The 18,127-nt window shown below is 44.5% G+C and overlaps 77 non-coding genes across 77 annotated transcripts; all 77 read left to right on the top strand.

The window, feature by feature from the left end:
• The first annotated feature begins 12 nt into the window (after positions 1 to 12).
• Positions 13 to 131, top strand: LOC144399943 (5S ribosomal RNA). The gene has a single exon (XR_013461938.1). It is a non-coding gene; the product is annotated as a 5S ribosomal RNA (ribosomal RNA).
• Positions 132 to 248: 117 nt separating this feature from the next.
• On the top strand, positions 249 to 367 carry LOC144399582 (5S ribosomal RNA). Its single transcript, XR_013461728.1, has one exon. It is a non-coding gene; the product is annotated as a 5S ribosomal RNA (ribosomal RNA).
• A 116-nt stretch (positions 368 to 483) lies between these two features.
• Positions 484 to 602, top strand: LOC144401048 (5S ribosomal RNA). Its single transcript, XR_013462983.1, has one exon. It is a non-coding gene; the product is annotated as a 5S ribosomal RNA (ribosomal RNA).
• Positions 603 to 719: 117 nt separating this feature from the next.
• On the top strand, positions 720 to 838 carry LOC144395087 (5S ribosomal RNA). Its single transcript, XR_013457315.1, has one exon. It is a non-coding gene; the product is annotated as a 5S ribosomal RNA (ribosomal RNA).
• A 116-nt stretch (positions 839 to 954) lies between these two features.
• LOC144395098 (5S ribosomal RNA) lies at positions 955 to 1,073 on the top strand. Its single transcript, XR_013457316.1, has one exon. It is a non-coding gene; the product is annotated as a 5S ribosomal RNA (ribosomal RNA).
• Positions 1,074 to 1,189: 116 nt separating this feature from the next.
• Positions 1,190 to 1,308, top strand: LOC144405012 (5S ribosomal RNA). Its single transcript, XR_013466953.1, has one exon. It is a non-coding gene; the product is annotated as a 5S ribosomal RNA (ribosomal RNA).
• Positions 1,309 to 1,425: 117 nt separating this feature from the next.
• Positions 1,426 to 1,544, top strand: LOC144395109 (5S ribosomal RNA). The gene has a single exon (XR_013457317.1). It is a non-coding gene; the product is annotated as a 5S ribosomal RNA (ribosomal RNA).
• A 116-nt stretch (positions 1,545 to 1,660) lies between these two features.
• On the top strand, positions 1,661 to 1,779 carry LOC144400037 (5S ribosomal RNA). Its single transcript, XR_013461975.1, has one exon. It is a non-coding gene; the product is annotated as a 5S ribosomal RNA (ribosomal RNA).
• Positions 1,780 to 1,896: 117 nt separating this feature from the next.
• LOC144395118 (5S ribosomal RNA) lies at positions 1,897 to 2,015 on the top strand. Its single transcript, XR_013457328.1, has one exon. It is a non-coding gene; the product is annotated as a 5S ribosomal RNA (ribosomal RNA).
• Positions 2,016 to 2,131: 116 nt separating this feature from the next.
• Positions 2,132 to 2,250, top strand: LOC144398364 (5S ribosomal RNA). Its single transcript, XR_013460511.1, has one exon. It is a non-coding gene; the product is annotated as a 5S ribosomal RNA (ribosomal RNA).
• Positions 2,251 to 2,367: 117 nt separating this feature from the next.
• On the top strand, positions 2,368 to 2,486 carry LOC144395136 (5S ribosomal RNA). Its single transcript, XR_013457341.1, has one exon. It is a non-coding gene; the product is annotated as a 5S ribosomal RNA (ribosomal RNA).
• Positions 2,487 to 2,602: 116 nt separating this feature from the next.
• On the top strand, positions 2,603 to 2,721 carry LOC144395139 (5S ribosomal RNA). The gene has a single exon (XR_013457342.1). It is a non-coding gene; the product is annotated as a 5S ribosomal RNA (ribosomal RNA).
• Positions 2,722 to 2,837: 116 nt separating this feature from the next.
• Positions 2,838 to 2,956, top strand: LOC144405013 (5S ribosomal RNA). The gene has a single exon (XR_013466954.1). It is a non-coding gene; the product is annotated as a 5S ribosomal RNA (ribosomal RNA).
• A 117-nt stretch (positions 2,957 to 3,073) lies between these two features.
• On the top strand, positions 3,074 to 3,192 carry LOC144395144 (5S ribosomal RNA). The gene has a single exon (XR_013457344.1). It is a non-coding gene; the product is annotated as a 5S ribosomal RNA (ribosomal RNA).
• Positions 3,193 to 3,308: 116 nt separating this feature from the next.
• On the top strand, positions 3,309 to 3,427 carry LOC144398281 (5S ribosomal RNA). Its single transcript, XR_013460428.1, has one exon. It is a non-coding gene; the product is annotated as a 5S ribosomal RNA (ribosomal RNA).
• Positions 3,428 to 3,544: 117 nt separating this feature from the next.
• Positions 3,545 to 3,663, top strand: LOC144398796 (5S ribosomal RNA). Its single transcript, XR_013460943.1, has one exon. It is a non-coding gene; the product is annotated as a 5S ribosomal RNA (ribosomal RNA).
• A 116-nt stretch (positions 3,664 to 3,779) lies between these two features.
• On the top strand, positions 3,780 to 3,898 carry LOC144405015 (5S ribosomal RNA). Its single transcript, XR_013466956.1, has one exon. It is a non-coding gene; the product is annotated as a 5S ribosomal RNA (ribosomal RNA).
• A 116-nt stretch (positions 3,899 to 4,014) lies between these two features.
• LOC144395149 (5S ribosomal RNA) lies at positions 4,015 to 4,133 on the top strand. Its single transcript, XR_013457351.1, has one exon. It is a non-coding gene; the product is annotated as a 5S ribosomal RNA (ribosomal RNA).
• A 116-nt stretch (positions 4,134 to 4,249) lies between these two features.
• LOC144398676 (5S ribosomal RNA) lies at positions 4,250 to 4,368 on the top strand. Its single transcript, XR_013460823.1, has one exon. It is a non-coding gene; the product is annotated as a 5S ribosomal RNA (ribosomal RNA).
• A 116-nt stretch (positions 4,369 to 4,484) lies between these two features.
• LOC144400148 (5S ribosomal RNA) lies at positions 4,485 to 4,603 on the top strand. Its single transcript, XR_013462086.1, has one exon. It is a non-coding gene; the product is annotated as a 5S ribosomal RNA (ribosomal RNA).
• A 117-nt stretch (positions 4,604 to 4,720) lies between these two features.
• LOC144398340 (5S ribosomal RNA) lies at positions 4,721 to 4,839 on the top strand. The gene has a single exon (XR_013460487.1). It is a non-coding gene; the product is annotated as a 5S ribosomal RNA (ribosomal RNA).
• A 117-nt stretch (positions 4,840 to 4,956) lies between these two features.
• LOC144390641 (5S ribosomal RNA) lies at positions 4,957 to 5,075 on the top strand. The gene has a single exon (XR_013454552.1). It is a non-coding gene; the product is annotated as a 5S ribosomal RNA (ribosomal RNA).
• A 116-nt stretch (positions 5,076 to 5,191) lies between these two features.
• Positions 5,192 to 5,310, top strand: LOC144400261 (5S ribosomal RNA). The gene has a single exon (XR_013462199.1). It is a non-coding gene; the product is annotated as a 5S ribosomal RNA (ribosomal RNA).
• A 117-nt stretch (positions 5,311 to 5,427) lies between these two features.
• Positions 5,428 to 5,546, top strand: LOC144390652 (5S ribosomal RNA). The gene has a single exon (XR_013454553.1). It is a non-coding gene; the product is annotated as a 5S ribosomal RNA (ribosomal RNA).
• Positions 5,547 to 5,662: 116 nt separating this feature from the next.
• Positions 5,663 to 5,781, top strand: LOC144405016 (5S ribosomal RNA). Its single transcript, XR_013466957.1, has one exon. It is a non-coding gene; the product is annotated as a 5S ribosomal RNA (ribosomal RNA).
• A 116-nt stretch (positions 5,782 to 5,897) lies between these two features.
• Positions 5,898 to 6,016, top strand: LOC144405017 (5S ribosomal RNA). Its single transcript, XR_013466958.1, has one exon. It is a non-coding gene; the product is annotated as a 5S ribosomal RNA (ribosomal RNA).
• A 116-nt stretch (positions 6,017 to 6,132) lies between these two features.
• On the top strand, positions 6,133 to 6,251 carry LOC144400372 (5S ribosomal RNA). Its single transcript, XR_013462310.1, has one exon. It is a non-coding gene; the product is annotated as a 5S ribosomal RNA (ribosomal RNA).
• A 117-nt stretch (positions 6,252 to 6,368) lies between these two features.
• Positions 6,369 to 6,487, top strand: LOC144390663 (5S ribosomal RNA). The gene has a single exon (XR_013454554.1). It is a non-coding gene; the product is annotated as a 5S ribosomal RNA (ribosomal RNA).
• A 116-nt stretch (positions 6,488 to 6,603) lies between these two features.
• LOC144400469 (5S ribosomal RNA) lies at positions 6,604 to 6,722 on the top strand. Its single transcript, XR_013462403.1, has one exon. It is a non-coding gene; the product is annotated as a 5S ribosomal RNA (ribosomal RNA).
• Positions 6,723 to 6,839: 117 nt separating this feature from the next.
• On the top strand, positions 6,840 to 6,958 carry LOC144401049 (5S ribosomal RNA). Its single transcript, XR_013462984.1, has one exon. It is a non-coding gene; the product is annotated as a 5S ribosomal RNA (ribosomal RNA).
• A 117-nt stretch (positions 6,959 to 7,075) lies between these two features.
• LOC144390674 (5S ribosomal RNA) lies at positions 7,076 to 7,194 on the top strand. Its single transcript, XR_013454555.1, has one exon. It is a non-coding gene; the product is annotated as a 5S ribosomal RNA (ribosomal RNA).
• A 116-nt stretch (positions 7,195 to 7,310) lies between these two features.
• LOC144400561 (5S ribosomal RNA) lies at positions 7,311 to 7,429 on the top strand. Its single transcript, XR_013462496.1, has one exon. It is a non-coding gene; the product is annotated as a 5S ribosomal RNA (ribosomal RNA).
• A 117-nt stretch (positions 7,430 to 7,546) lies between these two features.
• Positions 7,547 to 7,665, top strand: LOC144395157 (5S ribosomal RNA). The gene has a single exon (XR_013457354.1). It is a non-coding gene; the product is annotated as a 5S ribosomal RNA (ribosomal RNA).
• Positions 7,666 to 7,781: 116 nt separating this feature from the next.
• LOC144405018 (5S ribosomal RNA) lies at positions 7,782 to 7,900 on the top strand. The gene has a single exon (XR_013466959.1). It is a non-coding gene; the product is annotated as a 5S ribosomal RNA (ribosomal RNA).
• A 116-nt stretch (positions 7,901 to 8,016) lies between these two features.
• On the top strand, positions 8,017 to 8,135 carry LOC144398984 (5S ribosomal RNA). Its single transcript, XR_013461129.1, has one exon. It is a non-coding gene; the product is annotated as a 5S ribosomal RNA (ribosomal RNA).
• A 116-nt stretch (positions 8,136 to 8,251) lies between these two features.
• LOC144398713 (5S ribosomal RNA) lies at positions 8,252 to 8,370 on the top strand. Its single transcript, XR_013460860.1, has one exon. It is a non-coding gene; the product is annotated as a 5S ribosomal RNA (ribosomal RNA).
• Positions 8,371 to 8,487: 117 nt separating this feature from the next.
• On the top strand, positions 8,488 to 8,606 carry LOC144395164 (5S ribosomal RNA). Its single transcript, XR_013457361.1, has one exon. It is a non-coding gene; the product is annotated as a 5S ribosomal RNA (ribosomal RNA).
• A 116-nt stretch (positions 8,607 to 8,722) lies between these two features.
• On the top strand, positions 8,723 to 8,841 carry LOC144405019 (5S ribosomal RNA). The gene has a single exon (XR_013466960.1). It is a non-coding gene; the product is annotated as a 5S ribosomal RNA (ribosomal RNA).
• A 116-nt stretch (positions 8,842 to 8,957) lies between these two features.
• On the top strand, positions 8,958 to 9,076 carry LOC144398985 (5S ribosomal RNA). The gene has a single exon (XR_013461130.1). It is a non-coding gene; the product is annotated as a 5S ribosomal RNA (ribosomal RNA).
• A 116-nt stretch (positions 9,077 to 9,192) lies between these two features.
• Positions 9,193 to 9,311, top strand: LOC144398714 (5S ribosomal RNA). The gene has a single exon (XR_013460861.1). It is a non-coding gene; the product is annotated as a 5S ribosomal RNA (ribosomal RNA).
• Positions 9,312 to 9,428: 117 nt separating this feature from the next.
• LOC144390685 (5S ribosomal RNA) lies at positions 9,429 to 9,547 on the top strand. The gene has a single exon (XR_013454556.1). It is a non-coding gene; the product is annotated as a 5S ribosomal RNA (ribosomal RNA).
• A 116-nt stretch (positions 9,548 to 9,663) lies between these two features.
• On the top strand, positions 9,664 to 9,782 carry LOC144400675 (5S ribosomal RNA). The gene has a single exon (XR_013462610.1). It is a non-coding gene; the product is annotated as a 5S ribosomal RNA (ribosomal RNA).
• A 117-nt stretch (positions 9,783 to 9,899) lies between these two features.
• LOC144395175 (5S ribosomal RNA) lies at positions 9,900 to 10,018 on the top strand. Its single transcript, XR_013457371.1, has one exon. It is a non-coding gene; the product is annotated as a 5S ribosomal RNA (ribosomal RNA).
• A 116-nt stretch (positions 10,019 to 10,134) lies between these two features.
• On the top strand, positions 10,135 to 10,253 carry LOC144400745 (5S ribosomal RNA). Its single transcript, XR_013462680.1, has one exon. It is a non-coding gene; the product is annotated as a 5S ribosomal RNA (ribosomal RNA).
• Positions 10,254 to 10,370: 117 nt separating this feature from the next.
• Positions 10,371 to 10,489, top strand: LOC144390690 (5S ribosomal RNA). The gene has a single exon (XR_013454557.1). It is a non-coding gene; the product is annotated as a 5S ribosomal RNA (ribosomal RNA).
• A 116-nt stretch (positions 10,490 to 10,605) lies between these two features.
• On the top strand, positions 10,606 to 10,724 carry LOC144400756 (5S ribosomal RNA). The gene has a single exon (XR_013462691.1). It is a non-coding gene; the product is annotated as a 5S ribosomal RNA (ribosomal RNA).
• A 117-nt stretch (positions 10,725 to 10,841) lies between these two features.
• LOC144395184 (5S ribosomal RNA) lies at positions 10,842 to 10,960 on the top strand. The gene has a single exon (XR_013457376.1). It is a non-coding gene; the product is annotated as a 5S ribosomal RNA (ribosomal RNA).
• Positions 10,961 to 11,076: 116 nt separating this feature from the next.
• Positions 11,077 to 11,195, top strand: LOC144401050 (5S ribosomal RNA). The gene has a single exon (XR_013462985.1). It is a non-coding gene; the product is annotated as a 5S ribosomal RNA (ribosomal RNA).
• A 116-nt stretch (positions 11,196 to 11,311) lies between these two features.
• On the top strand, positions 11,312 to 11,430 carry LOC144395190 (5S ribosomal RNA). Its single transcript, XR_013457378.1, has one exon. It is a non-coding gene; the product is annotated as a 5S ribosomal RNA (ribosomal RNA).
• A 116-nt stretch (positions 11,431 to 11,546) lies between these two features.
• On the top strand, positions 11,547 to 11,665 carry LOC144400767 (5S ribosomal RNA). The gene has a single exon (XR_013462702.1). It is a non-coding gene; the product is annotated as a 5S ribosomal RNA (ribosomal RNA).
• Positions 11,666 to 11,782: 117 nt separating this feature from the next.
• LOC144399156 (5S ribosomal RNA) lies at positions 11,783 to 11,901 on the top strand. Its single transcript, XR_013461301.1, has one exon. It is a non-coding gene; the product is annotated as a 5S ribosomal RNA (ribosomal RNA).
• Positions 11,902 to 12,017: 116 nt separating this feature from the next.
• LOC144400778 (5S ribosomal RNA) lies at positions 12,018 to 12,136 on the top strand. Its single transcript, XR_013462713.1, has one exon. It is a non-coding gene; the product is annotated as a 5S ribosomal RNA (ribosomal RNA).
• A 117-nt stretch (positions 12,137 to 12,253) lies between these two features.
• LOC144390701 (5S ribosomal RNA) lies at positions 12,254 to 12,372 on the top strand. The gene has a single exon (XR_013454558.1). It is a non-coding gene; the product is annotated as a 5S ribosomal RNA (ribosomal RNA).
• A 116-nt stretch (positions 12,373 to 12,488) lies between these two features.
• On the top strand, positions 12,489 to 12,607 carry LOC144401051 (5S ribosomal RNA). Its single transcript, XR_013462986.1, has one exon. It is a non-coding gene; the product is annotated as a 5S ribosomal RNA (ribosomal RNA).
• Positions 12,608 to 12,723: 116 nt separating this feature from the next.
• Positions 12,724 to 12,842, top strand: LOC144395195 (5S ribosomal RNA). Its single transcript, XR_013457381.1, has one exon. It is a non-coding gene; the product is annotated as a 5S ribosomal RNA (ribosomal RNA).
• A 116-nt stretch (positions 12,843 to 12,958) lies between these two features.
• LOC144400789 (5S ribosomal RNA) lies at positions 12,959 to 13,077 on the top strand. The gene has a single exon (XR_013462724.1). It is a non-coding gene; the product is annotated as a 5S ribosomal RNA (ribosomal RNA).
• A 117-nt stretch (positions 13,078 to 13,194) lies between these two features.
• On the top strand, positions 13,195 to 13,313 carry LOC144399157 (5S ribosomal RNA). Its single transcript, XR_013461302.1, has one exon. It is a non-coding gene; the product is annotated as a 5S ribosomal RNA (ribosomal RNA).
• A 116-nt stretch (positions 13,314 to 13,429) lies between these two features.
• On the top strand, positions 13,430 to 13,548 carry LOC144400801 (5S ribosomal RNA). The gene has a single exon (XR_013462736.1). It is a non-coding gene; the product is annotated as a 5S ribosomal RNA (ribosomal RNA).
• Positions 13,549 to 13,665: 117 nt separating this feature from the next.
• Positions 13,666 to 13,784, top strand: LOC144390712 (5S ribosomal RNA). Its single transcript, XR_013454559.1, has one exon. It is a non-coding gene; the product is annotated as a 5S ribosomal RNA (ribosomal RNA).
• A 116-nt stretch (positions 13,785 to 13,900) lies between these two features.
• On the top strand, positions 13,901 to 14,019 carry LOC144395217 (5S ribosomal RNA). The gene has a single exon (XR_013457383.1). It is a non-coding gene; the product is annotated as a 5S ribosomal RNA (ribosomal RNA).
• A 116-nt stretch (positions 14,020 to 14,135) lies between these two features.
• On the top strand, positions 14,136 to 14,254 carry LOC144401129 (5S ribosomal RNA). The gene has a single exon (XR_013463064.1). It is a non-coding gene; the product is annotated as a 5S ribosomal RNA (ribosomal RNA).
• A 117-nt stretch (positions 14,255 to 14,371) lies between these two features.
• On the top strand, positions 14,372 to 14,490 carry LOC144401052 (5S ribosomal RNA). Its single transcript, XR_013462987.1, has one exon. It is a non-coding gene; the product is annotated as a 5S ribosomal RNA (ribosomal RNA).
• A 117-nt stretch (positions 14,491 to 14,607) lies between these two features.
• On the top strand, positions 14,608 to 14,726 carry LOC144390721 (5S ribosomal RNA). Its single transcript, XR_013454562.1, has one exon. It is a non-coding gene; the product is annotated as a 5S ribosomal RNA (ribosomal RNA).
• Positions 14,727 to 14,842: 116 nt separating this feature from the next.
• On the top strand, positions 14,843 to 14,961 carry LOC144398167 (5S ribosomal RNA). The gene has a single exon (XR_013460314.1). It is a non-coding gene; the product is annotated as a 5S ribosomal RNA (ribosomal RNA).
• Positions 14,962 to 15,078: 117 nt separating this feature from the next.
• LOC144401053 (5S ribosomal RNA) lies at positions 15,079 to 15,197 on the top strand. The gene has a single exon (XR_013462988.1). It is a non-coding gene; the product is annotated as a 5S ribosomal RNA (ribosomal RNA).
• Positions 15,198 to 15,314: 117 nt separating this feature from the next.
• On the top strand, positions 15,315 to 15,433 carry LOC144390726 (5S ribosomal RNA). The gene has a single exon (XR_013454569.1). It is a non-coding gene; the product is annotated as a 5S ribosomal RNA (ribosomal RNA).
• A 116-nt stretch (positions 15,434 to 15,549) lies between these two features.
• On the top strand, positions 15,550 to 15,668 carry LOC144400812 (5S ribosomal RNA). The gene has a single exon (XR_013462747.1). It is a non-coding gene; the product is annotated as a 5S ribosomal RNA (ribosomal RNA).
• Positions 15,669 to 15,785: 117 nt separating this feature from the next.
• LOC144390732 (5S ribosomal RNA) lies at positions 15,786 to 15,904 on the top strand. Its single transcript, XR_013454580.1, has one exon. It is a non-coding gene; the product is annotated as a 5S ribosomal RNA (ribosomal RNA).
• A 116-nt stretch (positions 15,905 to 16,020) lies between these two features.
• On the top strand, positions 16,021 to 16,139 carry LOC144400823 (5S ribosomal RNA). The gene has a single exon (XR_013462758.1). It is a non-coding gene; the product is annotated as a 5S ribosomal RNA (ribosomal RNA).
• A 117-nt stretch (positions 16,140 to 16,256) lies between these two features.
• LOC144395228 (5S ribosomal RNA) lies at positions 16,257 to 16,375 on the top strand. The gene has a single exon (XR_013457384.1). It is a non-coding gene; the product is annotated as a 5S ribosomal RNA (ribosomal RNA).
• A 116-nt stretch (positions 16,376 to 16,491) lies between these two features.
• LOC144401054 (5S ribosomal RNA) lies at positions 16,492 to 16,610 on the top strand. Its single transcript, XR_013462989.1, has one exon. It is a non-coding gene; the product is annotated as a 5S ribosomal RNA (ribosomal RNA).
• Positions 16,611 to 16,726: 116 nt separating this feature from the next.
• On the top strand, positions 16,727 to 16,845 carry LOC144395239 (5S ribosomal RNA). The gene has a single exon (XR_013457388.1). It is a non-coding gene; the product is annotated as a 5S ribosomal RNA (ribosomal RNA).
• A 116-nt stretch (positions 16,846 to 16,961) lies between these two features.
• Positions 16,962 to 17,080, top strand: LOC144400834 (5S ribosomal RNA). Its single transcript, XR_013462769.1, has one exon. It is a non-coding gene; the product is annotated as a 5S ribosomal RNA (ribosomal RNA).
• Positions 17,081 to 17,197: 117 nt separating this feature from the next.
• On the top strand, positions 17,198 to 17,316 carry LOC144399158 (5S ribosomal RNA). Its single transcript, XR_013461303.1, has one exon. It is a non-coding gene; the product is annotated as a 5S ribosomal RNA (ribosomal RNA).
• Positions 17,317 to 17,432: 116 nt separating this feature from the next.
• LOC144400846 (5S ribosomal RNA) lies at positions 17,433 to 17,551 on the top strand. The gene has a single exon (XR_013462781.1). It is a non-coding gene; the product is annotated as a 5S ribosomal RNA (ribosomal RNA).
• A 117-nt stretch (positions 17,552 to 17,668) lies between these two features.
• LOC144390740 (5S ribosomal RNA) lies at positions 17,669 to 17,787 on the top strand. Its single transcript, XR_013454587.1, has one exon. It is a non-coding gene; the product is annotated as a 5S ribosomal RNA (ribosomal RNA).
• A 116-nt stretch (positions 17,788 to 17,903) lies between these two features.
• LOC144401055 (5S ribosomal RNA) lies at positions 17,904 to 18,022 on the top strand. The gene has a single exon (XR_013462990.1). It is a non-coding gene; the product is annotated as a 5S ribosomal RNA (ribosomal RNA).
• The last annotated feature ends 105 nt before the right edge of the window (positions 18,023 to 18,127 follow it).

The following is an 18,127-nucleotide window of genomic DNA, read 5'->3' on the forward strand; positions in this document are numbered from 1 at the left end:
GGACATACAGTTGCTTACGGCCATACCTCTCTGGCTCCGCCTGATCTCGTCAGATCTCAGAAGCTAAGCAGAGTAGGGCCTGGTTAGTACTTGGATGGAAGACCGCCTGGGAATCCCAGGTGCCGTAAGCTTTTTCATTTCTCTCTCTGGAAGAAATCGAGAAGGCATTAGAAAGTGACTCCTTTTTCATTATCAAAACTCCAAAACCTTTGACACATTTTAAAAGATTAGGAAGAGGACATACAGTTGCTTACGGCCATACCTCTCTGGCTCCGCCTGATCTCGTCTGATCTCAGAAGCTAAGCAGAGTAGGGCCTGGTTAGTACTTGGATGGAAGACCGCCTGGGAATCCCAGGTAATGTAAGCTTTTTCATTTCGATCTGTAAAAGACACAGAGAAGGCCTTAGAAAGTGACTCCATTTCATTGTCAAAACTACAAAACCTTTGACACATTTTAAAAGATTAGGAAGAGGACATACAGTTGCTTACGGCCATACCTCTCTGGCTCCGCCTGATCTCGTCTGATCTCAGAAGCTAAGCAGAGTAGGGCCTGGTTAGTACTTGGATGGAAGACCGCCTGGGAATCCCAGGTGCCGTAAGCTTTTTCATTTCTCTCTCTGGAAGAAATCGAGAAGGCATTAGAAAGTGACTCCTTTTTCATTATCAAAACTCCAAAACCTTTGACACATTTTAAAAGATTAGGAAGAGGACATACAGTTGCTTACGGCCATACCTCTCTGGCTCCGCCTGATCTCGTCTGATCTCAGAAGCTAAGCAGAGTAGGGCCTGGTTAGTACTTGGATGGAAGACCGCCTGGGAATCCCAGGTGCTGTAAGCTTTTTCATTTCGATCTGTAAAAGACACAGAGAAGGCCTTAGAAAGTGACTCCATTTCTTTGTCAAAACTACAAAACCTTTGACACATTTTAAAAGATTAGGAAGAGGACATACAGTTGCTTACGGCCATACCTCTCTGGCTCCGCCTGATCTCGTCTGATCTCAGAAGCTAAGCAGAGTAGGGCCTGGTTAGTACTTGGATGGAAGACCGCCTGGGAATCCCAGGTGCTGTAAGCTTTTTCATTTCGATCTGTAAAAGACACAGAGAAGGCCTTAGAAAGTGACTCCATTTCATTTTCAAAACTACAAAACCTTTGACACATTTTAAAAGATTAGGAAGAGGACATACAGTTGCTTACGGCCATACCTCTCTGGCTCCGCCTGATCTCGTCAGATCTCAGAAGCTAAGCAGAGTAGGGCCTGGTTAGTACTTGGATGGAAGACCGCCTGGGAATCCCAGGTGCTGTAAGCTTTTTCATTTCTCTCTCTGGAAGAAATCGAGAAGGCATTAGAAAGTGACTCCTTTTTCATTATCAAAACTCCAAAACCTTTGACACATTTTAAAAGATTAGGAAGAGGACATACAGTTGCTTACGGCCATACCTCTCTGGCTCCGCCTGATCTCGTCTGATCTCAGAAGCTAAGCAGAGTAGGGCCTGGTTAGTACTTGGATGGAAGACCGCCTGGGAATCCCAGGTGCTGTAAGCTTTTTCATTTCGATCTGTAAAAGACACAGAGAAGGCCTTAGAAAGTGACTCCATTTCATTGTCAAAACTACAAAACCTTTGACACATTTTAAAAGATTAGGAAGAGGACATACAGTTGCTTACGGCCATACCTCTCTGGCTCCGCCTGATCTCGTCAGATCTCAGAAGCTAAGCAGAGTAGGGCCTGGTTAGTACTTGGATGGAAGACCGCCTGGGAATCCCAGGTGCCGTAAGCTTTTTCATTTCTCTCTCTGGAAGAAATCGAGAAGGCATTAGAAAGTGACTCCTTTTTCATTATCAAAACTCCAAAACCTTTGACACATTTTAAAAGATTAGGAAGAGGACATACAGTTGCTTACGGCCATACCTCTCTGGCTCCGCCTGATCTCGTCTGATCTCAGAAGCTAAGCAGAGTAGGGCCTGGTTAGTACTTGGATGGAAGACCGCCTGGGAATCCCAGGTGCTGTAAGCTTTTTCATTTCGATCTGTAAAAGACACAGAGAAGGCCTTAGAAAGTGACTCCATTTCATTGTCAAAACTACAAAACCTTTGACACATTTTAAAAGATTAGGAAGAGGACATACAGTTGCTTACGGCCATCCCTCTCTGGCCCCGCCTGATCTCGTCTGATCTCAGAAGCTAAGCAGAGTAGGGCCTGGTTAGTACTTGGATGGAAGACCGCCTGGGAATCCCAGGTGCCGTAAGCTTTTTCATTTCTCTCTCTGGAAGAAATCGAGAAGGCATTAGAAAGTGACTCCTTTTTCATTATCAAAACTCCAAAACCTTTGACACATTTTAAAAGATTAGGAAGAGGACATACAGTTGCTTACGGCCATACCTCTCTGGCTCCGCCTGATCTCGTCTGATCTCAGAAGCTAAGCAGAGTAGGGCCTGGTTAGTACTTGGATGGAAGACCGCCTGGGAATCCCAGGTGCTGTAAGCTTTTTCATTTCGATCTGTAAAAGACACAGAGAAGGCCTTAGAAAGTGACTCCATTTCTTTGTCAAAACTACAAAACCTTTGACACATTTTAAAAGATTAGGAAGAGGACATACAGTTGCTTACGGCCATACCTCTCTGGCTCCGCCTGATCTCGTCTGATCTCAGAAGCTAAGCAGAGTAGGGCCTGGTTAGTACTTGGATGGAAGACCGCCTGGGAATCCCAGGTGCTGTAAGCTTTTTCATTTCGATCTGTAAAAGACACAGAGAAGGCCTTAGAAAGTGACTCCATTTCATTTTCAAAACTACAAAACCTTTGACACATTTTAAAAGATTAGGAAGAGGACATACAGTTGCTTACGGCCATACCTCTCTGGCTCCGCCTGATCTCGTCAGATCTCAGAAGCTAAGCAGAGTAGGGCCTGGTTAGTACTTGGATGGAAGACCGCCTGGGAATCCCAGGTGCTGTAAGCTTTTTCATTTCTCTCTCTGGAAGAAATCGAGAAGGCATTAGAAAGTGACTCCTTTTTCATTATCAAAACTCCAAAACCTTTGACACATTTTAAAAGATTAGGAAGAGGACATACAGTTGCTTACGGCCATACCTCTCTGGCTCCGCCTGATCTCGTCTGATCTCAGAAGCTAAGCAGAGTAGGGCCTGGTTAGTACTTGGATGGAAGACCGCCTGGGAATCCCAGGTGCTGTAAGCTTTTTCATTTCGATCTGTAAAAGACACAGAGAAGGCCTTAGAAAGTGACTCCATTTAATTGTCAAAACTACAAAACCTTTGACACATTTTAAAAGATTAGGTAGAGGACATACAGTTGCTTACGGCCATACCTCTCTGGCTCCGCCTGATCTCGTCAGATCTCAGAAGCTAAGCAGAGTAGGGCCTGGTTAGTACTTGGATGGAAGACCGCCTGGGAATCCCAGGTGCCGTAAGATTTTTCATTTCTCTCTCTGGAAGAAATCGAGAAGGCATTAGAAAGTGACTCCTTTTTCATTATCAAAACTCCAAAACCTTTGACACATTTTAAAAGATTAGGAAGAGGACATACAGTTGCTTACGGCCATACCTCTCTGGCTCCGCCTGATCTCGTCTGATCTCAGAAGCTAAGCAGAGTAGGGCCTGGTTAGTACATGGATGGAAGACCGCCTGGGAATCCCAGGTGCTGTAAGCTTTTTCATTTCGATCTGTAAAAGACACAGAGAAGGCCTTAGAAAGTGACTCCATTTAATTGTCAAAACTCCAAAACCTTTGACACATTTTAAAAGATTAGGTAGAGGACATACAGTTGCTTACGGCCATACCTCTCTGGCTCCGCCTGATCTCGTCAGATCTCAGAAGCTAAGCAGAGTAGGGCCTGGTTAGTACTTGGATGGAAGACCGCCTGGGAATCCCAGGTGCTGTAAGCTTTTTCATTTCGATCTGTAAAAGACACAGAGAAGGCCTTAGAAAGTGACTCCATTTAATTGTCAAAACTACAAAACCTTTGACACATTTTAAAAGATTAGGTAGAGGACATACAGTTGCTTACGGCCATACCTCTCTGGCTCCGCCTGATCTCGTCTGATCTCAGAAGCTAAGCAGAGTAGGGCCTGGTTAGTACTTGGATGGAAGACCGCCTGGGAATCCCAGGTGCTGTAAGCTTTTTTATTTCGATCTGTAAAAGACACAGAGAAGAACTTAGAAAGTGACTCCATTTCATTGTCAAAACTCCAAAACCTTTGACACATTTTAAAAGATTAGGTAGAGGACATACAGTTCCTTACGGCCATACCTCTCTGGCTCCGCCTGATCTCGTCAGATCTCAGAAGCTAAGCAGAGTAGGGCCTGGTTAGTACTTGGATGGAAGACCGCCTGGGAATCCCAGGTGCTGTAAGCTTTTTCATTTCGATCTGTAAAAGACACAGAGAAGGCCTTAGAAAGTGACTCCATTTCATTGTCAAAACTACAAAACCTTTGACACATTTTAAAAGATTAGGAAGAGGACATACAGTTGCTTACGGCCATACCTCTCTGGCTCCGCCTGATCTCGTCAGATCTCAGAAGCTAAGCAGAGTAGGGCCTGGTTAGTACTTGGATGGAAGACCGCCTGGGAATCCCAGGTGCCGTAAGCTTTTTCATTTCTCTCTCTGGAAGAAATCGAGAAGGCATTAGAAAGTGACTCCTTTTTCATTATCAAAACTCCAAAACCTTTGACACATTTTAAAAGATTAGGAAGAGGACATACAGTTGCTTACGGCCATACCTCTCTGGCTCCGCCTGATCTCGTCTGATCTCAGATGCTAAGCAGAGTAGGGCCTGGTTAGTACTTGGATGGAAGACCGCCTGGGAATCCCAGGTGCCGTAAGCTTTTTCATTTCTCTCTCTGGAAGAAATCGAGAAGGCATTAGAAAGTGACTCCTTTTTCATTATCTAAACTCCAAAACCTTTGACACATTTTAAAATATTAGGAAGAGGACATACAGTTGCTTACGGCCATACCTCTCTGGCTTCGCCTGATCTCGTCTGATCTCAGAAGCTAAGCAGAGTAGGGCCTGGTTAGTACTTGGATGGAAGACCGCCTGGGAATCCCAGGTGCTGTAAGCTTTTTCATTTCGATCTGTAAAAGACACAGAGAAGGCCTTAGAAAGTGACTCCATTTAATTGTCAAAACTACAAAACCTTTGACACATTTTAAAAGATTAGGTAGAGGACATACAGTTGCTTACGGCCATACCTCTCTGGCTCCGCCTGATCTCGTCAGATCTCAGAAGCTAAGCAGAGTAGGGCCTGGTTAGTACTTGGATGGAAGACCGCCTGGGAATCCCAGGTGCCGTAAGCTTTTTCATTTCTCTCTCTGGAAGAAATCGAGAAGGCATTAGAAAGTGACTCCTTTTTCATTATCAAAACTCCAAAACCTTTGACACATTTTAAAAGATTAGGAAGAGGACATACAGTTGCTTACGGCCATACCTCTCTGGCTTCGCCTGATCTCGTCTGATCTCAGAAGCTAAGCAGAGTAGGGCCTGGTTAGTACTTGGATGGAAGACCGCCTGGGAATCCCAGGTGCTGTAAGCTTTTTTATTTCGATCTGTAAAAGACACAAAGAAGAACTTAGAAAGTGACTCCATTTCATTGTCAAAACTCCAAAACCTTTGACACATTTTAAAAGATTAGGTAGAGGACATACAGTTGCTTACGGCCATACCTCTCTGGCTCCGCCTGATCTCGTCAGATCTCAGAAGCTAAGCAGAGTAGGGCCTGGTTAGTACTTGGATGGAAGACCGCCTGGGAATCCCAGGTGCTGTAAGCTTTTTCATTTCGATCTGTAAAAGACACAGAGAAGGCCTTAGAAAGTGACTCCATTTAATTGTCAAAACTACAAAACCTTTGACACATTTTAAAAGATTAGGTAGAGGACATACAGTTGCTTACGGCCATACCTCTCTGGCTCCGCCTGATCTCGTCAGATCTCAGAAGCTAAGCAGAGTAGGGCCTGGTTAGTACTTGGATGGAAGACCGCCTGGGAATCCCAGGTGCTGTAAGCTTTTTCATTTCGATCTGTAAAAGACACAGAGAAGGCCTTAGAAAGTGACTCCATTTCATTGTCAAAACTACAAAACCTTTGACACATTTTAAAAGATTAGGAAGAGGACATACAGTTGCTTACGGCCATACCTCTCTGGCTCCGCCTGATCTCGTCAGATCTCAGAAGCTAAGCAGAGTAGGGCCTGGTTAGTACTTGGATGGAAGACCGCCTGGGAATCCCAGGTGCCGTAAGCTTTTTCATTTCTCTCTCTGGAAGAAATCGAGAAGGCATTAGAAAGTGACTCCTTTTTCATTATCTAAACTCCAAAACCTTTGACACATTTTAAAATATTAGGAAGAGGACATACAGTTGCTTACGGCCATACCTCTCTGGCTTCGCCTGATCTCGTCTGATCTCAGAAGCTAAGCAGAGTAGGGCCTGGTTAGTACTTGGATGGAAGACCGCCTGGGAATCCCAGGTGCTGTAAGCTTTTTCATTTCGATCTGTAAAAGACACAGAGAAGGCCTTAGAAAGTGACTCCATTTAATTGTCAAAACTACAAAACCTTTGACACATTTTAAAAGATTAGGTAGAGGACGTACAGTTGCTTACGGCCATACCTCTCTGGCTCCGCCTGATCTCGTCAGATCTCAGAAGCTAAGCAGAGTAGGGCCTGGTTAGTACTTGGATGGAAGACCGCCTGGGAATCCCAGGTGCCGTAAGCTTTTTCATTTCTCTCTTTGGAAGAAATCGAGAAGGCATTAGAAAGTGACTCCTTTTTCATTATCAAAACTCCAAAACCTTTGACACATTTTAAAAGATTAGGAAGAGGACATACAGTTGCTTACGGCCATACCTCTCTGGCTCCGCCTGATCTCGTCTGATCTCAGAAGCTAAGCAGAGTAGGGCCTGGTTAGTACTTGGATGGAAGACCGCCTGGGAATCCCAGGTGCCGTAAGCTTTTTCATTTCTCTCTCTGGAAGAAATCGAGAAGGCATTAGAAAGTGACTCCTTTTTCATTATCTAAACTCCAAAACCTTTGACACATTTTAAAATATTAGGAAGAGGACATACAGTTGCTTACGGCCATACCTCTCTGGCTTCGCCTGATCTCGTCTGATCTCAGAAGCTAAGCAGAGTAGGGCCTGGTTAGTACTTGGATGGAAGACCGCCTGGGAATCCCAGGTGCTGTAAGCTTTTTCATTTCGATCTGTAAAAGACACAGAGAAGGCCTTAGAAAGTGACTCCATTTAATTGTCAAAACTACAAAACCTTTGACACATTTTAAAAGATTAGGTAGAGGACATAGAGTTGCTTACGGCCATACCTCTCTGGCTCCGCCTGATCTCGTCAGATCTCAGAAGCTAAGCAGAGTAGGGCCTGGTTAGTACTTGGATGGAAGACCGCCTGGGAATCCCAGGTGCCGTAAGCTTTTTCATTTCTCTCTCTGGAAGAAATCGAGAAGGCATTAGAAAGTGACTCCTTTTTCATTATCAAAACTCCAAAACCTTTGACACATTTTAAAAGATTAGGAAGAGGACATACAGTTGCTTACGGCCATACCTCTCTGGCTCCGCCTGATCTCGTCTGATCTCAGAAGCTAAGCAGAGTAGGGCCTGGTTAGTACTTGGATGGAAGACCGCCTGGGAATCCCAGGTGCTGTAAGCTTTTTTATTTCGATCTGTAAAAGACACAAAGAAGAACTTAGAAAGTGACTCCATTTCATTGTCAAAACTCCAAAACCTTTGACACATTTTAAAAGATTAGGTAGAGGACATACAGTTGCTTACGGCCATACCTCTCTGGCTCCGCCTGATCTCGTCAGATCTCAGAAGCTAAGCAGAGTAGGGCCTGGTTAGTACTTGGATGGAAGACCGCCTGGGAATCCCAGGTGCTGTAAGCTTTTTCATTTCGATCTGTAAAAGACACAGAGAAGGCCTTAGAAAGTGACTCCATTTAATTGTCAAAACTACAAAACCTTTGACACATTTTAAAAGATTAGGTAGAGGACTTACAGTTGCTTACGGCCATACCTCTCTGGCTCCGCCTGATCTCGTCTGATCTCAGAAGCTAAGGAGAGTAGGGCCTGGTTAGTACTTGGATGGAAGACCGCCTGGGAATCCCAGGTGCCGTAAGCTTTTTCATTTCTATCTGTAAAAGACACAGAGAAGGCCTTAGAAAGTGACTCCATTTCATTGTCAAAACTACAAAACCTTTGACACATTTTAAAAGATTAGGTAGAGGACATACAGTTGCTTACAGCCATACCTCTCTGGCTCCGCCTGATCTCGTCTGATCTCAGAAGCTAAGCAGAGTAGGGCCTGGTTAGTACTTGGATGGAAGACCGCCTGGGAATCCCAGGTGCCGTAAGCTTTTTCATTTCTCTCTCTGGAAGAAATCGAGAAGGCATTAGAAAGTGACTCCTTTTTCATTATCAAAACTCCAAAACCTTTGACACATTTTAAAAGATTAGGAAGAGGACATACAGTTGCTTACGGCCATACCTCTCTGGCTCCGCCTGATCTCGTCTGATCTCAGAAGCTAAGCAGAGTAGGGCCTGGTTAGTACTTGGATGGAAGACCGCCTGGGAATCCCAGGTGCTGTAAGCTTTTTCATTTCGATCTGTAAAAGACACAGAGAAGGCCTTAGAAAGTGACTCCATTTCATTGTCAAAACTCCAAAACCTTTGACACATTTTAAAAGATTAGGTAGAGGACATACAGTTGCTTACGGCCATACCTCTCTGGCTCCGCCTGATCTCGTCAGATCTCAGAAGCTAAGCAGAGTAGGGCCTGGTTAGTACTTGGATGGAAGACCGCCTGGGAATCCCAGGTGCTGTAAGCTTTTTCATTTCGATCTGTAAAAGACACAGAGAAGGCCTTAGAAAGTGACTCCATTTAATTGTCAAAACTACAAAACCTTTGACACATTTTAAAAGATTAGGTAGAGGACTTACAGTTGCTTACGGCCATACCTCTCTGGCTCCGCCTGATCTCGTCTGATCTCAGAAGCTAAGGAGAGTAGGGCCTGGTTAGTACTTGGATGGAAGACCGCCTGGGAATCCCAGGTGCCGTAAGCTTTTTCATTTCTATCTGTAAAAGACACAGAGAAGGCCTTAGAAAGTGACTCCATTTCATTGTCAAAACCACAAAACCTTTGACACATTTTAAAAGATTAGGTAGAGGACATACAGTTGCTTACAGCCATACCTCTCTGGCTCCGCCTGATCTCGTCTGATCTCAGAAGCTAAGCAGAGTAGGGCCTGGTTAGTACTTGGATGGAAGACCGCCTGGGAATCCCAGGTGCCGTAAGCTTTTTCATTTCTCTCTCTGGAAGAAATCGAGAAGGCATTAGAAAGTGACTCCTTTTTCATTATCTAAACTCCAAAACCTTTGACACATTTTAAAATATTAGGAAGAGGACATACAGTTGCTTACGGCCATACCTCTCTGGCTTCGCCTGATCTCGTCTGATCTCAGAAGCTAAGCAGAGTAGGGCCTGGTTAGTACTTGGATGGAAGACCGCCTGGGAATCCCAGGTGCTGTAAGCTTTTTCATTTCGATCTGTAAAAGACACAGAGAAGGCCTTAGAAAGTGACTCCATTTAATTGTCAAAACTACAAAACCTTTGACACATTTTAAAAGATTAGGTAGAGGACATACAGATGCTTACGGCCATACCTCTCTGGCTCCGCCTGATCTCGTCAGATCTCAGAAGCTAAGCAGAGTAGGGCCTGGTTAGTACTTGGATGGAAGACCGCCTGGGAATCCCAGGTGCCGTAAGCTTTTTCATTTCTCTCTCTGGAAGAAATCGAGAAGGCATTAGAAAGTGACTCCTTTTTCATTATCAAAACTCCAAAACCTTTGACACATTTTAAAAGATTAGGAAGAGGACATACAGTTGCTTACGGCCATACCTCTCTGGCTCCGCCTGATCTCGTCTGATCTCAGAAGCTAAGCAGAGTAGGGCCTGGTTAGTACTTGGATGGAAGACCGCCTGGGAATCCCAGGTGCTGTAAGCTTTTTTATTTCGATCTGTAAAAGACACAAAGAAGAACTTAGAAAGTGACTCCATTTCATTGTCAAAACTACAAAACCTTTGACACATTTTAAAAGATTAGGAAGAGGACATACAGTTGCTTACGGCCATACCTCTCTGGCTCCGCCTGATCTCGTCAGATCTCAGAAGCTAAGCAGAGTAGGGCCTGGTTAGTACTTGGATGGAAGACCGCCTGGGAATCCCAGGTGCCGTAAGCTTTTTCATTTCTCTCTCTGGAAGAAATCGAGAAGGCATTAGAAAGTGACTCCTTTTTCATTATCTAAACTCCAAAACCTTTGACACATTTTAAAATATTAGGAAGAGGACATACAGTTGCTTACGGCCATACCTCTCTGGCTTCGCCTGATCTCGTCTGATCTCAGAAGCTAAGCAGAGTAGGGCCTGGTTAGTACTTGGATGGAAGACCGCCTGGGAATCCCAGGTGCTGTAAGCTTTTTCATTTCGATCTGTAAAAGACACAGAGAAGGCCTTAGAAAGTGACTCCATTTAATTGTCAAAACTACAAAACCTTTGACACATTTTAAAAGATTAGGTAGAGGACATACAGTTGCTTACGGCCATACCTCTCTGGCTCCGCCTGATCTCGTCAGATCTCAGAAGCTAAGCAGAGTAGGGCCTGGTTAGTACTTGGATGGAAGACCGCCTGGGAATCCCAGGTGCCGTAAGCTTTTTCATTTCTCTCTCTGGAAGAAATCGAGAAGGCATTAGAAAGTGACTCCTTTTTCATTATCAAAACTCCAAAACCTTTGACACATTTTAAAAGATTAGGAAGAGGACATACAGTTGCTTACGGCCATACCTCTCTGGCTCCGCCTGATCTCGTCTGATCTCAGAAGCTAAGCAGAGTAGGGCCTGGTTAGTACTTGGATGGAAGACCGCCTGGGAATCCCAGGTGCTGTAAGCTTTTTCATTTCGATCTGTAAAAGACACAGAGAAGGCCTTAGAAAGTGACTCCATTTCATTGTCAAAACTACAAAACCTTTGACACATTTTAAAAGATTAGGTAGAGGACATACAGTTGCTTACGGCCATACCTCTCTGGCTCCGCCTGATCTCGTCTGATCTCAGAAGCTAAGCAGAGTAGGGCCTGGTTAGTACTTGGATGGAAGACCGCCTGGGAATCCCAGGTGCCGTAAGCTTTTTCATTTCTATCTGTAAAAGACACAGAGAAGGCCTTAGAAAGTGACTCCATTTCATTGTCAAAACTACAAAACCTTTGACACATTTTAAAAGATTAGGTAGAGGACATACAGTTGCTTACGGCCATACCTCTCTGGCTCCGCCTGATCTCGTCTGATCTCAGAAGCTAAGCAGAGTAGGGCCTGGTTAGTACTTGGATGGAAGACCGCCTGGGAATCCCAGGTGCTGTAAGCTTTTTCATTTCGATCTGTAAAAGACACAGAGAAGGCCTTAGAAAGTGACTCCATTTCATTGTCAAAACTACAAAACCTTTGACACATTTTAAAAGATTAGGAAGAGGACATACAGTTGCTTACGGCCATACCTCTCTGGCTCCGCCTGATCTCGTCAGATCTCAGAAGCTAAGCAGAGTAGGGCCTGGTTAGTACTTGGATGGAAGACCGCCTGGGAATCCCAGGTGCCGTAAGCTTTTTCATTTCTCTCTCTGGAAGAAATCGAGAAGGCATTAGAAAGTGACTCCTTTTTCATTATCAAAACTCCAAAACCTTTGACACATTTTAAAAGATTAGGAAGAGGACATACAGTTGCTTACGGCCATACCTCTCTGGCTCGGCCTGATCTCGTCTGATCTCAGAAGCTAAGCAGAGTAGGGCCTGGTTAGTACTTGGATGGAAGACCGCCTGGGAATCCCAGGTGCTGTAAGCTTTTTCATTTCGATCTGTAAAAGACACAGAGAAGGCCTTAGAAAGTGACTCCATTTCATTGTCAAAACTACAAAACCTTTGACACATTTTAAAAGATTAGGAAGAGGACATACAGTTGCTTACGGCCATACCTCTCTGGCTCCGCCTGATCTCGTCAGATCTCAGAAGCTAAGCAGAGTAGGGCCTGGTTAGTACTTGGATGGAAGACCGCCTGGGAATCCCAGGTGCCGTAAGCTTTTTCATTTCTCTCTCTGGAAGAAATCGAGAAGGCATTAGAAAGTGACTCCTTTTTCATTATCTAAACTCCAAAACCTTTGACACATTTTAAAATATTAGGAAGAGGACATACAGTTGCTTACGGCCATACCTCTCTGGCTTCGCCTGATCTCGTCTGATCTCAGAAGCTAAGCAGAGTAGGGCCTGGTTAGTACTTGGATGGAAGACCGCCTGGGAATCCCAGGTGCTGTAAGCTTTTTCATTTCGATCTGTAAAAGACACAGAGAAGGCCTTAGAAAGTGACTCCATTTCATTGTCAAAACTACAAAACCTTTGACACATTTTAAAAGATTAGGTAGAGGACATACAGTTGCTTACGGCCATACCTCTCTGGCTCCGCCTGATCTCGTCTGATCTCAGAAGCTAAGCAGAGTAGGGCCTGGTTAGTACTTGGATGGAAGACCGCCTGGGAATCCCAGGTGCCGTAAGCTTTTTCATTTCTATCTGTAAAAGACACAGAGAAGGCCTTAGAAAGTGACTCCATTTCATTGTCAAAACTACAAAACCTTTGACACATTTTAAAAGATTAGGTAGAGGACATACAGTTGCTTACGGCCATACCTCTCTGGCTCCGCCTGATCTCGTCTGATCTCAGAAGCTAAGCAGAGTAGGGCCTGGTTAGTACTTGGATGGAAGACCGCCTGGGAATCCCAGGTGCTGTAAGCTTTTTCATTTCGATCTGTAAAAGACACAGAGAAGGCCTTAGAAAGTGACTCCATTTCATTGTCAAAACTACAAAACCTTTGACACATTTTAAAAGATTAGGAAGAGGACATACAGTTGCTTACGGCCATACCTCTCTGGCTCCGCCTGATCTCGTCAGATCTCAGAAGCTAAGCAGAGTAGGGCCTGGTTAGTACTTGGATGGAAGACCGCCTGGGAATCCCAGGTGCCGTAAGCTTTTTCATTTCTCTCTCTGGAAGAAATCGAGAAGGCATTAGAAAGTGACTCCTTTTTCATTATCAAAACTCCAAAACCTTTGACACATTTTAAAAGATTAGGAAGAGGACATACAGTTGCTTACGGCCATACCTCTCTGGCTCGGCCTGATCTCGTCTGATCTCAGAAGCTAAGCAGAGTAGGGCCTGGTTAGTACTTGGATGGAAGACCGCCTGGGAATCCCAGGTGCTGTAAGCTTTTTCATTTCGATCTGTAAAAGACACAGAGAAGGCCTTAGAAAGTGACTCCATTTCATTGTCAAAACTACAAAACCTTTGACACATTTTAAAAGATTAGGAAGAGGACATACAGTTGCTTACGGCCATACCTCTCTGGCTCCGCCTGATCTCGTCAGATCTCAGAAGCTAAGCAGAGTAGGGCCTGGTTAGTACTTGGATGGAAGACCGCCTGGGAATCCCAGGTGCCGTAAGCTTTTTCATTTCTCTCTCTGGAAGAAATCGAGAAGGCATTAGAAAGTGACTCCTTTTTCATTATCTAAACTCCAAAACCTTTGACACATTTTAAAATATTAGGAAGAGGACATACAGTTGCTTACGGCCATACCTCTCTGGCTTCGCCTGATCTCGTCTGATCTCAGAAGCTAAGCAGAGTAGGGCCTGGTTAGTACTTGGATGGAAGACCGCCTGGGAATCCCAGGTGCTGTAAGCTTTTTTATTTCGATCTGTAAAAGACACAAAGAAGAACTTAGAAAGTGACTCCATTTCATTGTCAAAACTCCAAAACCTTTGACACATTTTAAAAGATTAGGTAGAGGACATACAGTTGCTTACGGCCATACCTCTCTGGCTCCGCCTGATCTCGTCTGATCTCAGAAGCTAAGCAGAGTAGGGCCTGGTTAGTACTTGGATGGAAGACCGCCTGGGAATCCCAGGTGCTGTAAGCTTTTTCATTTCGATCTGTAAAAGACACAGAGAAGGCCTTAGAAAGTGACTCCATTTCATTGTCAAAACTACAAAACCTTTGACACATTTTAAAAGATTAGGAAGAGGACATACAGTTGCTTACGGCCATACCTCTCTGGCTCCGCCTGATCTCATCAGATCTCAGAAGCTAAGCAGAGTAGGGCCTGGTTAGTACTTGGATGGAAGACCGCCTGGGAATCCCAGGTGCCGTAAGCTTTTTCATTTCTCTCTCTGGAAGAAATCGAGAAGGCATTAGAAAGTGACTCCTTTTTCATTATCAAAACTCCAAAACCTTTGACACATTTTAAAAGATTAGGAAGAGGACATACAGTTGCTTACGGCCATACCTCTCTGGCTCCGCCTGATCTCGTCTGATCTCAGAAGCTAAGCAGAGTAGGGCCTGGTTAGTACTTGGATGGAAGACCGCCTGGGAATCCCAGGTGCCGTAAGCTTTTTCATTTCTCTCTCTGGAAGAAATCGAGAAGGCATTAGAAAGTGACTCCTTTTTCATTATCTAAACTCCAAAACCTTTGACACATTTTAAAATATTAGGAAGAGGACATACAGTTGCTTACGGCCATACCTCTCTGGCTTCGCCTGATCTCGTCTGATCTCAGAAGCTAAGCAGAGTAGGGCCTGGTTAGTACTTGGATGGAAGACCGCCTGGGAATCCCAGGTGCTGTAAGCTTTTTCATTTCGATCTGTAAAAGACACAGAGAAGGCCTTAGAAAGTGACTCCATTTAATTGTCAAAACTACAAAACCTTTGACACATTTTAAAAGATTAGGTAGAGGACATACAGTTGCTTACGGCCATACCTCTCCGGCTCCGCCTGATCTCGTCAGATCTCAGAAGCTAAGCAGAGTAGGGCCTGGTTAGTACTTGGATGGAAGACCGCCTGGGAATCCCAGGTGCCGTAAGCTTTTTCATTTCTCTCTCTGGAAGAAATCGAGAAGGCATTAGAAAGTGACTCCTTTTTCATTATCAAAACTCCAAAACCTTTGACACATTTTAAAAGATTAGGAAGAGGACATACAGTTGCTTACGGCCATACCTCTCTGGCTCCGCCTGATCTCGTCTGATCTCAGAAGCTAAGCAGAGTAGGGCCTGGTTAGTACTTGGATGGAAGACCGCCTGGGAATCCCAGGTGCCGTAAGCTTTTTCATTTCTCTCTCTGGAAGAAATCGAGAAGGCATTAGAAAGTGACTCCTTTTTCATTATCTAAACTCCAAAACCTTTGACACATTTTAAAATATTAGGAAGAGGACATACAGTTGCTTACGGCCATACCTCTCTGGCTTCGCCTGATCTCGTCTGATCTCAGAAGCTAAGCAGAGTAGGGCCTGGTTAGTACTTGGATGGAAGACCGCCTGGGAATCCCAGGTGCTGTAAGCTTTTTCATTTCGATCTGTAAAAGACACAGAGAAGGCCTTAGAAAGTGACTCCATTTAATTGTCAAAACTACAAAACCTTTGACACATTTTAAAAGATTAGGTAGAGGACATACAGTTGCTTACGGCCATACCTCTCTGGCTCCGCCTGATCTCGTCAGATCTCAGAAGCTAAGCAGAGTAGGGCCTGGTTAGTACTTGGATGGAAGACCGCCTGGGAATCCCAGGTGCCGTAAGCTTTTTCATTTCTCTCTCTGGAAGAAATCGAGAAGGCATTAGAAAGTGACTCCTTTTTCATTATCTAAACTCCAAAACCTTTGACACATTTTAAAATATTAGGAAGAGGACATACAGTTGCTTACGGCCATACCTCTCTGGCTTCGCCTGATCTCGTCTGATCTCAGAAGCTAAGCAGAGTAGGGCCTGGTTAGTACTTGGATGGAAGACCGCCTGGGAATCCCAGGTGCTGTAAGCTTTTTCATTTCGATCTGTAAAAGACACAGAGAAGGCCTTAGAAAGTGACTCCATTTAATTGTCAAAACTACAAAACCTTTGACACATTTTAAAAGATTAGGTAGAGGACATACAGTTGCTTACGGCCATACCTCTCTGGCTCCGCCTGATCTCGTCAGATCTCAGAAGCTAAGCAGAGTAGGGCCTGGTTAGTACTTGGATGGAAGACCGCCTGGGAATCCCAGGTGCCGTAAGCTTTTTCATTTCTCTCTCTGGAAGAAATCGAGAAGGCATTAGAAAGTGACTCCTTTTTCATTATCAAAACTCCAAAACCTTTGACACATTTTAAAAGATTAGGAAGAGGACATACAGTTGCTTACGGCCATACCTCTCTGGCTCCGCCTGATCTCGTCTGATCTCAGAAGCTAAGCAGAGTAGGGCCTGGTTAGTACTTGGATGGAAGACCGCCTGGGAATCCCAGGTGCTGTAAGCTTTTTCATTTCGATCTGTAAAAGACACAGAGAAGGCCTTAGAAAGTGACTCCATTTCATTGTCAAAACTACAAAACCTTTGACACATTTTAAAAGATTAGGTAGAGGACATACAGTTGCTTACGGCCATACCTCTCTGGCTCCGCCTGATCTCGTCTGATCTCAGAAGCTAAGCAGAGTAGGGCCTGGTTAGTACTTGGATGGAAGACCGCCTGGGAATCCCAGGTGCCGTAAGCTTTTTCATTTCTATCTGTAAAAGACACAGAGAAGGCCTTAGAAAGTGACTCCATTTCATTGTCAAAACTACAAAACCTTTGACACATTTTAAAAGATTAGGTAGAGGACATACAGTTGCTTACGGCCATACCTCTCTGGCTCCGCCTGATCTCGTCTGATCTCAGAAGCTAAGCAGAGTAGGGCCTGGTTAGTACTTGGATGGAAGACCGCCTGGGAATCCCAGGTGCTGTAAGCTTTTTCATTTCGATCTGTAAAAGACACAGAGAAGGCCTTAGAAAGTGACTCCATTTCATTGTCAAAACTACAAAACCTTTGACACATTTTAAAAGATTAGGAAGAGGACATACAGTTGCTTACGGCCATACCTCTCTGGCTCCGCCTGATCTCGTCAGATCTCAGAAGCTAAGCAGAGTAGGGCCTGGTTAGTACTTGGATGGAAGACCGCCTGGGAATCCCAGGTGCCGTAAGCTTTTTCATTTCTCTCTCTGGAAGAAATCGAGAAGGCATTAGAAAGTGACTCCTTTTTCATTATCAAAACTCCAAAACCTTTGACACATTTTAAAAGATTAGGAAGAGGACATACAGTTGCTTACGGCCATACCTCTCTGGCTCGGCCTGATCTCGTCTGATCTCAGAAGCTAAGCAGAGTAGGGCCTGGTTAGTACTTGGATGGAAGACCGCCTGGGAATCCCAGGTGCTGTAAGCTTTTTCATTTCGATCTGTAAAAGACACAGAGAAGGCCTTAGAAAGTGACTCCATTTCATTGTCAAAACTACAAAACCTTTGACACATTTTAAAAGATTAGGAAGAGGACATACAGTTGCTTACGGCCATACCTCTCTGGCTCCGCCTGATCTCGTCAGATCTCAGAAGCTAAGCAGAGTAGGGCCTGGTTAGTACTTGGATGGAAGACCGCCTGGGAATCCCAGGTGCCGTAAGCTTTTTCATTTCTCTCTCTGGAAGAAATCGAGAAGGCATTAGAAAGTGACTCCTTTTTCATTATCTAAACTCCAAAACCTTTGACACATTTTAAAATATTAGGAAGAGGACATACAGTTGCTTACGGCCATACCTCTCTGGCTTCGCCTGATCTCGTCTGATCTCAGAAGCTAAGCAGAGTAGGGCCTGGTTAGTACTTGGATGGAAGACCGCCTGGGAATCCCAGGTGCTGTAAGCTTTTTCATTTCGATCTGTAAAAGACACAGAGAAGGCCTTAGAAAGTGACTCCATTTCATTGTCAAAACTACAAAACCTTTGACACATTTTAAAAGATTAGGTAGAGGACATACAGTTGCTTACGGCCATACCTCTCTGGCTCCGCCTGATCTCGTCTGATCTCAGAAGCTAAGCAGAGTAGGGCCTGGTTAGTACTTGGATGGAAGACCGCCTGGGAATCCCAGGTGCCGTAAGCTTTTTCATTTCTATCTGTAAAAGACACAGAGAAGGCCTTAGAAAGTGACTCCATTTCATTGTCAAAACTACAAAACCTTTGACACATTTTAAAAGATTAGGTAGAG

Source organism: Gasterosteus aculeatus, chromosome 2 (assembly GCF_964276395.1).
Source record: "Gasterosteus aculeatus chromosome 2, fGasAcu3.hap1.1, whole genome shotgun sequence".
NCBI classification, from domain to species: Eukaryota; Metazoa; Chordata; class Actinopteri; order Perciformes; family Gasterosteidae; genus Gasterosteus; species Gasterosteus aculeatus.